This window comes from Hyla sarda, chromosome 2 (genome assembly GCF_029499605.1).
Source record: "Hyla sarda isolate aHylSar1 chromosome 2, aHylSar1.hap1, whole genome shotgun sequence".
Taxonomy (NCBI): Eukaryota; Metazoa; Chordata; class Amphibia; order Anura; family Hylidae; genus Hyla; species Hyla sarda.
This window is the reverse complement of record NC_079190.1, coordinates 304923433-304938216: the sequence shown is the minus strand read 5'-3', so window position 1 is coordinate 304938216 and position 14784 is coordinate 304923433. Positions and strand designations below refer to the sequence as shown.

Here is a 14784-nt window from a genome sequence, read left to right as displayed (position 1 = left end):
AGGTGCGGGGGGGGTATAGCAGTGGTGAGGAGAGGTGGGGGGGTATATAGCAGTGGGTGAGGAGAGGTGGGGAGGGGGTATAGCAGTGGTGAGGAGAGGTGCGGGGGGTTATAGCTGTGGTGAGGAGAGGTGCGGGGGGTTATAGCTGTGGTGAGGAGAGGTGCGGGGGTTATAGCTGTGGTGAGGAGAGGTGCGGGGGGGTATAGCTGTGGTGAGGAGAGGTGCGGGGGGGGTATAGCAGTGGTGAGGAGAGGTGCGGGGGGGGGGTATAGCAGTGGTGAGGAGAGGTGCGGGGGGGGGGGTATAGCAGTGGTGAGGAGAGGTGCGGGGGGGGGGGTATAGCAGTGGTGAGGAGAGGTGCGGGGGGGGGGTTATAGCAGTGGTGAGGAGAGGTGCGGGGGGGGGGTATAGCAGTGGTGAGGAGAGGTGCGGGGGGGGTATAGCAGTGGTGAGGAGAGGTGCGGGGGGGGTATAGCAGTGGTGAGGAGAGGTGCGGGGGGGGTAAAGCAGTGGTGAGGAGAGGTGCGGGGGGGTATAGCAGTGGTGAGGAGAGGTGCGGGGGGGGGTATAGCAGTGGTGAGGAGAGGGGGGTATAGCAGTGGTGAGGAGAGGGTGGGGGTATAGGAGTGGTGGGGAGAGGTGCGGGGGGGGGGTTTAGCAGTGGTGAAGAGAGGTGCGGGGGGGGGGTTTAGCAGTGGTGAAGAGAGGTGCGGGGGGGTATAGCAGTGGTGAGGAGAGGGGGGTATAGCAGTGGTGAGGAGAGGGGGGGTATAGCAGTCGTGAGGAGAGGGGGGGTATAGCAGTGGTGAGGAGAGGGGGGGGGGGTTATAGCAGTGGTGGGGAGAGGTGCCGGGGGGGGTATAGCAGTGGTGAGGAGAGGGGAGGGGTATAGCAGTGGTGGGGAGAGGTGTGCCGGGGGGGGGGGCGTATAGCAGTGGTGAGGAGAGGTGCGGGGGGAGGGGGGGTATAGCAGTGGTGAGGAGAGGTGCGGGGGGGTATAGCAGTGGTGAGGAGAGGTGCGGGGGGGTATAGCAGTGGTGAGGAGAGGTGCGGGGGGGTATAGCAGTGGTGAGGAGAGGGGGGGGGTATAGCAGTGGTGAGGAGAGGGGGGGGTATAGCAGTGGTGAGGAGAGGGGGGGGGTATAGCAGTGGTGGGGAGAGGTGCCGGGGGGGGGGTTAGCAGTTGTGAGGAGAGGTGCGGGGGGGGGGGTATAGCAGTGGTGAGGAGAGGTGCGGGGGGGGGGTATAGCAGTGGTGAGGAGAGGTGCGGGGGGGGGGTATAGCAGTGGTGAGGAGAGGTGGGGGGGGGTATAGCAGTGGTGAAGAGAGGTGCGGGGGGGGGTATAGCAGTGGTGAAGAGAGGTGCGGGGGGGTATAGCAGTGGTGAGGAGAGGTGTGGGGGGGGTATAGCAGTGGTGAGGTGCGGGGGGGTATAGCTGTGGTGAGGAGAGGTGCAGGGGGGGTGTATAGCAGTGGTGAGGAGAGGTGCGGGGGAGGGTATAGCTGTGGTGAGGAGAGGTGCGGGGGAGGGTATAGCTGTGGTGAGGAGAGGTGCGGGGGGGGTATAGCTCTGGTGAGGAGAGGTGCGGGGGGGTATAGCTGTGGAGAGGTGCGGGGGGGGGTATAGCAGTGGTGAGGAGAGGTGGGGGGGGGGGTATAGCAGTGGTGAAGAGAGGTGCGGGGGGGTATAGCAGTGGTGAAGAGAGTTGCGGGGGGGTATAGCAGTGGTGAGGAGAGGTGGGGGGGGGGGGTATAGCAGTGGTGAGGTGTGGGGGGGGGTATAGCTGTGGTGAGGAGAGGTGCAGGGGGGGTGTATAGCAGTGGTGAGGAGAGGTGCGGGAGAGGGTATAGCTGTGGTGAGGAGAGGTGCGGGGGGTATAGCTCTGGTGAGGAGAGGTGCGGGGGGGGTATAGCAGTGGTGAGGAGAGGTGCGGGGGGGTATAGCAGTGGTGAGGAGAGGTGCGGGGGGGGGGTATAGCAGTGGTGAGGAGAGGTGCGGGGGGGGTATAGCAGTGGTGAGGAGAGGTGCGGGGGGGGTATAACAGTGGTGAGGAGAGGTGGGGGGGGTATAGCAGTGGTGAGGAGAGGTGGGGGGGGTATAGCAGTGGTGAGGAGAGGTGCGGGGGGGTATAGCAGTGGTGAGGAGAGGTGCGGGGGGTTATAGCTGTGGTGAGGAGAGGTGCGGGGGGTTATAGCTGTGGTGAGGAGAGGTGCAGGGGTTATAGTAGTGGTGAGGAGAGGTGCGGGGGGTTATAGCTGTGGTGAGGAGAGGTGCGGGGGTTATAGCAGTGGTGAGGAGAGGTGCGAGGGGGGGTGTATAGCAGTGGTGAGGAGAGGTGCGGGGGGGGTGTATAGCAGTGGTGAGGAGAGGTGCGGGGGGGGGGTGTATAGCAGTGGTGAGGAGAGGTGCGGGGGGATGTATAGCAGTGGTGAGGAGAGGTGCGGGGGGGGGGTATAGCAGTGGTGAGGAGAGGTGCGGGGTGGTATAGCAGTGGTGAGGAGAGGGGGGGGTATAGCAGTGGTGAGGAGAGGTGGGGGGGGGTATAGCAGTGGTGAGGAGAGGTGCGGGGGGTTATAGCTGTGGTGAGGAGAGGTGCAGGGGGTTATAGCTGTGGTGAGGAGAGGTGCGGGGGGTTATAGCAGTGGTGGGGAGAGGTGCCGGGGGGGGGTATAGCAGTGGTGAGGAGAGGTGCGGGGGGGGGGGTATAGCAGTGGTAAGGAGAGGTGTGGGGGGGGGGTATAGCAGTGGTGAGGAGAGGTGCGGGGAGGGGGGTATAGCAGTGGTGAGGAGAGGTGCGGGGGGGGGGTATAGCAGTGGTGAGGAGAGGTGCGGGGGGGTATAGCAGTGGTGAGGAGAGGTGCGGGGGGGGTATAGCAGTGGTGAGGAGAGGGGGTATAGCAGTGGTGAGGAGAGGGGGGGGGTATAGCAGTGGTGAGGAGAGGTGCGGGGGGGGGTTTAGCAGTGGTGAAGAGAGGTGCGGGGGGGGTATAGCAGTGGTGAGGAGAGGTGTGGGGGGGGTATGGCAGTGGTGAGGTGCGGGGGGGGTATAGCTGTGGTGAGGAGAGGTGCAGGGGGGGTGTATAGCAGTGGTGAGGAGAGGTGCGGGGGGGGGGTATAGCTGTGGTGAGGAGAGGTGCGGGGGGGGTATAGCTCTGGTGAGGAGAGGTGCGGGGGGGTATAGCTCTGGTGAGGAGAGGTGCGGGGGGGTATAGCAGTGGTGAGGAGAGGTGCGGGGGGGTATAGCTGTGGTGAGGAGAGGTGCGGTGGGGGGGTATAGCAGTGGTGAGGAGAGGTGGGGGGGTATAGCTGTGGTGAGGAGAGGTGCGGGGGGAGTATAGCAGTGGTGAGGAGAGGTGGGGGGGGGGTATAGCAGTGGTGAGGAGAGGTGCGGGGGGGTATAGCTGTGGTGAGGAGAGGTGCGGGGGGGGGGGGTATAGCAGTGGTGAGGAGAGGTGGGGGGGTTATAGCAGTGGTGAGGAGAGGTGGGGGGGTTATAGCAGTGGTGAGGAGAGGTGGGGGGGGGTTATAGGAGTGGTGAGGAGAGGTGGGGGGGTTATAGCAGTGGTGAGGAGAGGTGGGGGGGGTTATAGCAGTGGTTAGGAGAGGTGCGGGGGGGTTATAGTTGTGGTGAGGAGAGGTGCGGGGGGGTTATAGCAGTGGTGAGGAGAGGTGCGGGGGAGGGGTTATAGCAGTGGTGAGGAGAGGTGCGGGGGAGGGGTTATAGCAGTGGTGAGGAGAGGTGCGGGGGGGTTATAGCTGTGGTGAGGAGAGGTGCGGGGGAGGGGTTATAGCAGTGGTGAGGAGAGGTGCGGGGGAGGGGTTATAGCAGTGGTGAGGAGAGGTGCGGAGGGGGTTATAGCAGTGGTGAGGAGAGGTGCGGGGGAGGGGTTATAGCAGTGGTGAGGAGAGGTGCGGAGGGGGTTATAGTAGTGGTGATGAGAGGTGCGGAGGGGAGTTATAGCAGTGGTGAGGAGAGGTGCGGGGGGTTATGGGGGTGGTGAGGAGAGGTGTGGGGGGTTATGGGGGTGGTGAGGAGAGGTGTGGGGGGTTATGGGGGTGATGAGGAGAGGTGCGGGGGGTTATAGTAGTGATGAGGAGAGGTGCGGGGGGTTATAGTAGTGGTGAGGAGAGGCGCAGGGGTTATAGTAGTGGTGAGGAGAGGTGCGGGGGGTTTATAGTAGTGGTAAGGAGAGGTTTTGCGGGGGGGTGATGAGGACATAGAGGATACGAGGAGGTGTATATGTATATATGATGTGTATGCATGTGTGGCAGGATTATATTTAGGGTACAGTGTGTGGCAGGATTATATTCAGGGTACAGTGTGCGTCAGTATTATATTCAGGGTACAGTGTGTGGCAGTATTTTATTTAGTAGATACAGTGTATGGTAGTATTATATTTAGGGTACAGCGTATGCAGTATTATATTCAGGGTACAGTGTGTGGCAGGATTATATTCAGGGTACAGTGTGTGGCAGGATTATATTCAGGGTACAGTGTGTGGCAGTATTTTATTTAGTAGATACAGTGTATGGCAGGATTATATTCAGGGTACAGTGTGTGGCAGGATTATATTCAGGGTACAGTGTGTGGCAGGATTATATTCAGGGTACAGTGTGTGGCAGGATTATATTCAGGGTACAGTGTGTGGCAGGATTATATTCAGGGTACAGTGTGTGGCAGGATTATATTCAGGGTACAGTGTGTGGCAGGATTATATTCAGGGTACAGTGTGTGGCAGGATTATATTCAGGGTACAGTGTGTGGCAGGATTATATTCAGTAGATACAGTGTCTGGCAGGATTATATTCAGTAGATACAGTGTCTGGCAGGATTATATTCAGTAGATACAGTGTCTGGCAGGATTATATTCGGGGTACAGTGTGCAACAGTATTCAGGGTACAGTGTTTGGCAGGATTATATTGAGGGTACTGTGTGTGGCAGGATTACATTGAGGGTACTGTGTGTGGCAGGATTATATTTAGTAGGTAAAGTGTATAGCAGTATTCAGGGTTCAGTGTGTTGCAGGATTATATTTAGTGGGTACAGTGTATAGCAGTATTATATTCAGGGTACAGTGTGTGGCAGGATTATATTTAGTGGGTACAGTGTGGGGTAGTATATTCAGTGGATACAGTGTGCGGCAGCATTATATTCAGGGTACAGTGTGTGGCAGTATTATATTTAGTCGATACAGTGTATGGCAGTATTATATTTAGTGGGTACAGTGTGTGGTAGTATTATATTTAGTGGGTACAGTGTGTGGCAGCATTATATTTAGTGGGTACAGTGTGTGGCAGTATTCTATTCATGGTACAGTGTGTGGCAGGATTGTATTTAGTGGGTACAGTGTATGGCAGTATTATATTGGGTGGATACAATGTGTGGCAGGATTATATTCATGTTACAGTGTGTGGCAGGATCATATTTAGTGGATACAGTGTATAGCAGTATTATATTCAGGGCAAAGTGTGGGGCAGTATTTTATTTAGGGTTCACTTTCTGGCAAGGTTATAATGATTACTGTCTTCATGCAGAGGATGAGGATCTGCTGACAAAGTGAGGAGCCAATGATGTCTGGATGTCAGACTCTAGAGAAGATGGAGCTGGAGGAAGACCTGGTCTCTGGACCAGATGAAGAAGAAAAGATAACAGAGAAGATATCACTCAAGTCAGAATACGTCACTCAGGTCACTGATATCATTGTGTGTTCTCCTGACTGTCCTATCAGAGCTGTAGTCACTTGTAAGTTCTGCAGTGATGATGGGTAAAACTGTGTTCAATCTGTGTCTCTCCAGCTGTTACAAAATTACAACTACCATTGTCAGAGGCTCTTCAGGATGATGGGAGTTTTAGCATTCCAACAGCTGGAGAACCACTTCAACCGAGGTGATCGGTGGGGGTCTCAGCAGTCGGACCCCCACCAAAAAAAATGGGCTGCTTATTATAAAATGCCCTGGGACGGGGGCAGGGGGGGGGGGCCCAGGCCTTGAGCTGTGTAAGGGGCCCTGAAATTTCTGATGGCAGCTTTCTGAGGGTAGCGTAGGAGACTCATCCCCCCCCCCCCCCATTCGGCCAGCACCCGCCAAGTTTAAAAAACTACTGCGTGTACTGTAGCTGCCACCTGCCTGAGGTCCCGCCACCGGCGCACATTCCTCTCTGCCTCTGGAGTTTCCCCCAAAGGTACCTCTAGTCCACCAGGCATGTACTTGGGACTATGTCTCACCTAGCTTTACCTTGCTCTTGAATGACATGTCTGCTTATAGTAGCTGAGCTATTCTAAGCAGATATGCCATTCAGGAGCTTAAAAAAGGTAGGTGAGACATTGTCACCTAGTTTTTCTGGGCTCCTGAATGGCATATCTGCTTAGAATAGCTCACCTACTATTGACAGATTTGCCTATAATATATGTCATTCAGGAGCCCAGAAAAGTTAGACGACAATTTCTCACCTAGTTTTATCATGCTCCTGAATGGCATATCTGCTTATCATAGCTCAGCTATTGAAGACAGATTAGACTAAAAGTTAAAAGTCAATCTATCTGTAATAGCTGAACTATGATAAGCAGATATGCCATTAACCCCTTAAGGACTCAGGGTTTTTCCGTTTTTGCACTTTCGTTTTTTCCTCCTTACCTTTTAAAAATCATAACTCTTTCAATTTTTCACCTAAAAATTCATATTATGGCTTATTTTTTGCGTCACCAATTCTACTTTGCAGTGACATTAGTCATTTTACCCAAAAATGCACGGCGAAAAGGAAAAAAAAATCATTGTGCGACAAAATCGGAAAAAAAACGCCATTTTGTAACTTTTGGGGGCTTCTGTTTCTACGCAGTGCATATTTCGGTAAAAATGACACCTTATCATTATTCTGTAGGTCCATACGGTTAAAATGGTACCCTACTTATATAGGTTTGATTTTGTCGCACTTCTGGAAAAAATCATAACTACATGCAGGAAAATTTATACGTTTAAAAATGTCATCTTCTGACCCCTATAACTTTTTTATTTTTCCACGTACAGGGCGGTATGAGGGCTCATTTTTTGCGCCGTGAAGTTTTTATCGGTATGATTTTTGTTTTGATCTGACTTTTTGATCACTTTTTATTCATTGGTCCGGTATAAAAAGTGACCAAAATACGCTTTTTTGGACTTTGGAATTTTTTTGCGCGTACGCCATTGACCGTACGGTTTAATTAATTATATATTTTTATAGTTCGGACATTTACGCACGCGGCGATACCATATATGTTTATTTTTTTCTATACTGTTTTATTTTTTTTATGGGAAAAGGGGGGTGATTCAAACTTTTATTAGGGAAGGGGTTAAATGACCTTTATTAACACTTTTTTTTTTACTTTTTTTTTTTGCAGTGTTATAGGTCCCCTAGGGACCTATAACACTGCACACACTGATCTCCTATGCTGATCACTGGCGTGTATTAACACGCCTGTGATCAGCATTATCGGCGCTTGACTGTTCCTGCCTGGATCTCAGGCACAGAGCAGTCATTGGCCGATCGGACACCGAGGAGGCAGGTAAGGGCCCTCCCGGTGTCCTGTCAGCTGTTCGGGACGCCGCGATTTCACCGCGGCGGTCCCGAACAGCCCGACTGAGCAGCCGAGTCACTTTCAGTTTCACTTTAGAAGTGGCGGTCAGCTTTGACCGCCGCTTCTAAAGGGTTAATACTAGGGGTGTGAATCGCCAAGAATTTGGCGATTCGATTCGAATCGCGATACCAGTGTGGCGATTCGATATATCCCGATATATCGCGATACCGTCTAGGTGACGATACATCGCGATATATCGCCCACCTGGGAGCATTCATAGATCCCAATAGACGCCGCTGTCAGCTTTGACAGTGGCGATCTAGTACTCCGGTGCACACTTTTGTCATGTTATCCCGTCTGGGCTGCAAAATAAAATAAAACGCACTTTATCTTACCTGCCAACGAGCCCGCGGAGCTCCGGTACAGTCCGGTACAGGTGTTCGGTCCCCGGGCTGTATTCTTCTTACTTCCTGTTAGTCCGGCACGTCACATGGAGCTTCAGCCTATCACCAGCGGAGGCGGGACATCGCTGCGGCCAGTGATAGGCTGAAGCTCCATGTGACGTGCCGGACTAACAGGAAGTAAGAAGAATACAGCCCGGGGACCGAACACCTGTACCGGAGCTCCGGGGGCTCGTTGGCAGGTAAGATAAAGTGCGTTTTATTAAAAATTCCACATCCCTAAAAGAATCGATTCAAAAATATTTTGAATCGATTCTGTATCGGCAAATGAAAAATCGCGATTATCGCGAGAATCGATTTTTTCTTACATCCCTAGTTAATACCGCACATCGCCGCGATCGGCGATGTGTGGTATTAGCCGCGGGTCCCGGCTGTTGATGACCGCCGGGACCGACGTGATATGATGCAGGATCGCGGCGCGATCCCGCTTCATATCGCGGGAGTCGGCGCAGGACGTAAATATACGTCCTGTGTCGTTAAGGGGTTAAGGAGCATGAAAAAGCTAGGTGAGAAATCGTCACCTTGCCATTTACTATAATGGGGTCAGTCTTTTGTAGCGGGACTAGCAGGAGAAAAAGACGGCGCAAGCAGTAATTTTTCTCCTGCTATTCCCCGGGGGCCGTCATACTGCAGTGTCCTAATGGCAGTGTGAAAGAAGCCTTATGCATATGAAATTGCTAGCATAGCCAAAAAAGATGTTGGTGTATGGATACTTTGCATATCTTCATAGATGTTGTTTGATCCTTTATTTCACTAAGCAAAAATAACATTTTTAGGGGTGCATTGAGTGTGAGAGAGGTGTGGCTACAGGGCTGCAACACTTCTCCGCACCTTCTTTGACACATGCATCCCCTATGCGCTGTGAATGGGGATTGTGATGGATGAGCAGTCTGACAGGTTTGAACTCAGACCTACCACTTGGGAACCACAATCCCTATTCATGGAGCATGCACAGGATGTCAACACGTCGCTGGCAAGCAAGTCCTGCATGTTAACCAAAGAAGCAGCGGATGTGACATCACATCGGATAGGTGTTACAGTCTGGGGGGCATAGTAGACCCTCTACCACACCTCTTTGACACACCAGGCCCCCATAAAAGTGAGTTGTTTCTTTTTTGTAGCTAAAGAACAGATTCTATAAAGATATGCAAAGTTTCCATACACTAACATATATTCAGCTATCCTGGTAATTTAACCCCTTAAGGACGCAGCCCATTTTCACCTCTAGGACACAGCCCTTTTTTGCACATCTGACCACTGTCACTTTACTTTCAATAGTTTTTTATTGGTTTTAAAACATAAAAGAAACAAGTAACCACAGTGTTACATAAACATATATCAGCAAGTATTCCGACGCTGTCATCTCCCTGTATCCCCCAACTGTTTGGGGCCAGGTGCACACAAATTACAGAATACAACATTAACAGTGTACAACAAATCTGTCCGTCTTTTTTCCTCTATCATAACATACTGGGAAGCCTTCACTGCTGTTTTAATCTTCATTTTCAAGTCGTGCTTTGCTACTTTTAGGAACATGTGTCACAATGGGCTTAAATGCTAATTTCTATAATTTGTAATGATTTATGTCAAAGATATGCTTCTTAGTAGGCATCTTTATTTTGGTATCCCCCGTAGGAGGCTCTCTCTCTGCCCCTTATGTTCGAGAAACTCCCTCAATCAACTTTTATGCTGTAAGCAGATGCTGTCCAACCCGACCATCTGATATGGAATTTAGCTAACGATCCCGAACCTCTGGCCAGTGTGTATTCAAACGCATAGGTCAAATTAAGTCTATCTACTACCATTGTGCGTGTAGGTATCGAGGCAGTCTTCCAGCATCTAGTCAGTGCTATTTTTGCTATTATACAAAAAATACAAAAGAAATCCCTCATTGCATGCGGTATTTCATGCACACCTATAAACAGAAGTACCAGCTGTGGAGACCAATGCACTCTAGCTCTCTGAATCTCTGTTAACAGCGCTCTGCAGTCCTCCCAGAATGGTTTTATGAGAGGGCATTTCCACAGTATGTGGACCAATGTTCCTTTCTGGTCGCAGCCTCTCCAACCTGTATTAGTAGAGCCCGGATAGGCTAGCGCTACTTTGTCCGGCGTGAAATACCATCTTAAAATGGTTTTGTAAGCTGATTCTATGTGTGAGGAACACTGCAGAGCCCTGTGAACACCCCTGAAAGCCCTCTGCCATTCCCCAATTGGTATAACAATGTTCAAGTCTCTCTCCCACAGTCTAAGCGGATAAGATTTATTGCAAGTGTTCGTTTGAGTGTATAGTAAATATAGTGGCGAGAGCCCCTTTATCTGAGAAGCTAGATATGTAAGGGTGGTAGGATTCATGGAGATCTGAGTCGGTTTCAATGATCCCAGAAAATGACGAATTCTAAGAAATTTATAAAAATCAGTGCTAGGTAGATTGTACTTCTTCTGTATGTCCCCAAATGTCATTAGTCCATACTCCTCATATAGCTGTCCAATTGTGTTAATATTAGCTTTGATCCAGTTTGACAGGTCTATATCCCGTATGGAAGCTTGAACAAACGTCAACGGTAGGCTCAAGGGGCTCATGTCCACCCGGCCCTCCACTTTCGATAGGTAACTGGACCACGCTCTCAGAGAGGCGCGAACCATAGGGTTACGGACAGTCGGGACCTCTACATTCCATGCTGGTGTGTATAAAACGTCATGTAGTGAAAATGGATCAACCGATAAACTCTCTATCTTCACCCAGGGGGGGGGGGGGGGGGGGGGGGGACGACCACCAATGCCGCAAGAAGGATACCAATGTGGATACATAATATCCTTTTATATCTGGAGATCCCAAACCTCCTGCTAATTTAGATTTGGCCATAATAGCTGCATTCAAGGGAGGTTTCTTACCGGCCCAAATAAATCTAGAGAGAATAGATGTGGCCTTCCTAAAAAAAGATTCTGGTATGTGAATTGGCATCGTGCGAAACAAATACAGTAACTTCGGCAGTAAAAACATCTTGAACGCCGCTATGCGGCCCATCCAAGATATCTCCATCGAAGAGTATTTATGTACTGCAGAGGTCAAGTCCGCTAATAGTGGTTCATAATTTAGAGCATATAAAAGGGAGTGTGGCGAAGCCAAGTTGACTCCCAGGTATTTAATGCTATTAGGGCACCATTCAAAGCTATATGTAGACTTCAAGGACTGCGTAATACAAGGTGAAAGATTCAGTGGGAGTGCTTGCGTCTTGTTTGTATTTAAATGATAATAGGAAAGCACTCCATATTCCTCTATAGTTTTCATGACCTCCGAGAGAGAGGACAGTGGGTTGGTCAGGGATAGTATAACATCGTCTGCATATAAAGAAATGAGGTGCGAAACACCAGCTATATCCACTCCAGATATATTATCGTTTAACCTAAGGGCCTGGGCCAGGGGTTCAATGGACAGGATGTATATTAGAGGAGAGAGGGGGCAGCCCTGTCTCGAGCCATTTGTGATCAGAAATTCCCTAGATAGGGAACCATTTGCCAATACTCTGGCTGTGGGACAGGAATAAAGAGAGGAAATAGCAGTGAGAATAGGACCTACGATACCCATCTGCTGTAGGACCGAGAAGGCAAACGACCAACGGAGTCGGTCGAATGCCTTCTCGGCGTCCAGGGCTAGGACCAAAGCCGGGGTGCCCTCAATTTCTAGATTATAAAAAACATTCAGGAGCCTACGTGTGTTATCCGACGTTTGTCTTCCAGCTACAAAGCCTGCTTGGTCTGAGCTAATTATGGAGGGTAATACAGCAGCCAATCTAGAAGCTAAAAGTTTCGCTAGGATCTTTATATCTTGATTTAATAAAGATATAGGGCGATAGTTTTGCGGTGCATCTACAGATTTACCGGGCTTTGGTAGAGTGGTTATAAGGGCCTGTAAATTTTCCTTGGGTAATTTCCCAGTCAGCATAGCTGTCTGGCAGAATTTAAGCAGATATGGGGATAAGTGTATAGCGTATTTTTTATAATATAAGCTAGAAAAACCATCGGGTCCGGGTGCTTTCCCTACTGGTAAAGATCTTATGGTATCTAACAGTTCTTGATGACTAATCTCCACATTAATTGCCTTTATTTGTCCCTCTGTAAGAGAAGGCAAGTTTAATTTAGCCAAATAATGTTGAATAGCTGGCATTGGGTCAGTCTCAGGCAGTGCCTGGTCTCCTAAATTATATAAATGGGAATAAAAGGTTGCAAAACCATCTGCAATGTCAGCCGGGGTATATAACTTAGTTTGCGAAGTGGGATGTATTAGGAAGGGTATTCGGGATTTAATTTGTCGTTTTTTAAGTCGTTGGGCTAGCAGCTTACCTGCTTTGTTATCTTGAGCATAATAACGTGCTTGTAACTTTCGGTGTGCTTTTTCATATGTGTGTAAAAATAAACTGCGAAGTTCCTGCCGTATAGAAAAAAGAGAAGAAGCAGTTAATGTGGAAGGAGAGGAAATATTCTCCCGTTCCGCTATTTGTAGGCGGGACAAGACCTCTTTTAGTTTACTATCTCTTAGTTTTTTTAGTATGGAACTGTATTTAATACAGAGACCCCTAATAACTGCTTTATGGCAGTTCCAGAGGGAAACAGGACTGTCTACCGTAGTATCGTTTATGTGAAAATATACAGCTATATCTTTTTCAAGCCTTCTAGAATATTCACAATGTGATAGTAAAAAAGGGTTAAGTCGCCATGAGTGTGCACGGGGGGAGGACATAGTGTCTTTCAATTCTATGGATATAGCTGCGTGGTCCGACCACTGAATAGTTTCTAAAGTAGTACCCGTAACTGAATTTAGTAAAGATGCATCAATCAAAAACATATCCACTCTAGAATAAGAATTATGTGCAGCTGAATAGAAAGAAAACGATTTGTCTGTGCCATGTTCAATTCTCCATGGGTCATATAATTCCCTCTCCCATGCCCACCTGGCCAGAACTGAGGAAGACTCTCTAGTATGTGAAGTAGTGTCTAGAGCGGGATCCCACACTGAATTATAGTCACCCCCGAGTATCAGTGACCCCCACGTTTGTTTCATTATCCTCCTGTAAAGTGAATTGAGAAAACCCAACTGTCCTGCATTAGGAGCGTATAATGAGACCAAAGTTAACGGGATATTGTTAATCGTGCATCTCAAAAAGACATATCTACCTTTTGTATCAGTGTAAACTTCTTTCAGCTGGAAAGCTACTGTGTTTTTAATTGCTATCAAGGAACCCCTGGACTTAGTTTTGTAGTGAGATTGAAAAATATGTGGATAAGCTGTGTGCTTCAGTCTAAAGGCGTCCCTTGAAAGCAAGTGCGTTTCCTGAGCAAATATCACATCACTTCTAAGCGCCTGCGCCTCTTTCCAGAAATATGAACGTTTACAAGGTGTATTAAGCCCATTAGCATTGATACTACCTATGCGGATCCCCATTGGACCAGCATAATTCAGCTATATAATTAAGTTGAGTGCCTAGGTAACGGGGAGGGGTGTGTGTCTCCCAGCCAGCACCCACACCCCTACAGTGCAGAAGCAAAGCATCACTAACGAAGGTAAGAGCAACATTTAAGCGACTTAGACAGGAAAAAACTTTCACCATAAAGAAAAACATAAAATAAGAAAAACACACGAGCCATAGGCCCAACTCAGAAGAGCCCAAAAAACGAAGTAGGGCAACAGTCCAGTCCGAAGCCATAAGTGGACCTACACAGCCCTCCCGAACCTGCAGATAGTAAAATGATTTCAGTCACCAACTTCAGCTAGGCCACAGCCCATTCTTTTCGTAACTTGGGAGCCGAGTTGGTAGATCTAGATGATCTGCCTTGTATTGGAGGTAAGTTCCATGATGAGAGGAGAGATTGTCCTTCGGACGCTGAGCGAATGACATGAGTTTTATTGTCCCTTCGTACCAACAAACTAGCAGGAAATCCCCATCTGTATGCGATATTTGCTGACCGGAGGGCCAGAGTGATGGGTTGCAATAGGCGTCTCGCTTGCATTGTTGCCGCTGACAGATCTGCATACACTGCCACCTGATGGTAGGGGGCAGGGAGTCCATTATTTTTCCTAGAGTACTCCATAATTTTTTCTTTTATGGTAAAAAAATGGACCCTTGCCAATATATCTCTTGGGACTGATTCGTCCAAGTGGCGAGGTTTAGGTATCCGATGAGCTCTGTCAACCTCCAGCTCCTGAGGTGTACAATCTGGTAGCACAGTGTGGATTAAGGAGCGTACATATGAAGGAATGTCCATAGGCTGTATAGACTCCGGGACCCCTCTCAATTTAAGGTTGTTGCGGCGGCTCCTGTCCTCCAGGTCAGCTATCTTTTCTCTTAGCATAACTACCTCCTCCTCCAACTCTGTATGGTAGTCTATTAGTATGTTGTGAGATTCAGAGAATTCCTCCATCTTGTTTTCAAGGTGATCTATCCGCCCACCGAGTTCATCTATTGAGCTGTTTAGTGGGGATATTGTTTTTTGCATATCTTGTAAAAAGGTCTGCCTCAGTATCAGTAGCATATTTTTCATGGCAGTGTCTGTCAGAGGCGCTCCAGACACCTCCAGTGAGCCAAGAGCACCCAGTTCCTCCACCTCCCCCTCCTTAGCGTCCAGCAAGCCCTGTACCTCAGCTCTGGGTGATGTGGAAGCTGCCTCCTGCGATGAGCCGAGTTCTGGTGTCGCAGCTGGAGGAGGGGAGGCCGAATCCAGCAGTGCAGGCCCCGCTCCTCTTCCATGCAGGCTCCCCGAACGGAGCGCCGGA

General features: G+C 49.6%; 1 protein-coding gene across 6 annotated transcripts in view; it reads left to right on the top strand.

Annotated features, from left to right (window-relative positions):
• Positions 1 to 14784, top strand: part of LOC130356311 (troponin T, cardiac muscle isoforms-like) — a 190942-nt gene that overhangs the window by 14712 nt on the left and 161446 nt on the right. For 3 of the 6 annotated variants that reach the window (XM_056557625.1, XM_056557624.1, XM_056557623.1), the window contains exon 2: positions 5538 to 5690. The gene's annotated coding sequence lies outside the window, so the exon portion shown is untranslated. Of the gene's footprint in view, positions 1 to 5537; positions 5746 to 10558; positions 10697 to 14784 lie in introns of those variants that run through there. The other 3 variants (XM_056557622.1, XM_056557620.1, XM_056557621.1) reach the window with 3 other exon arrangements.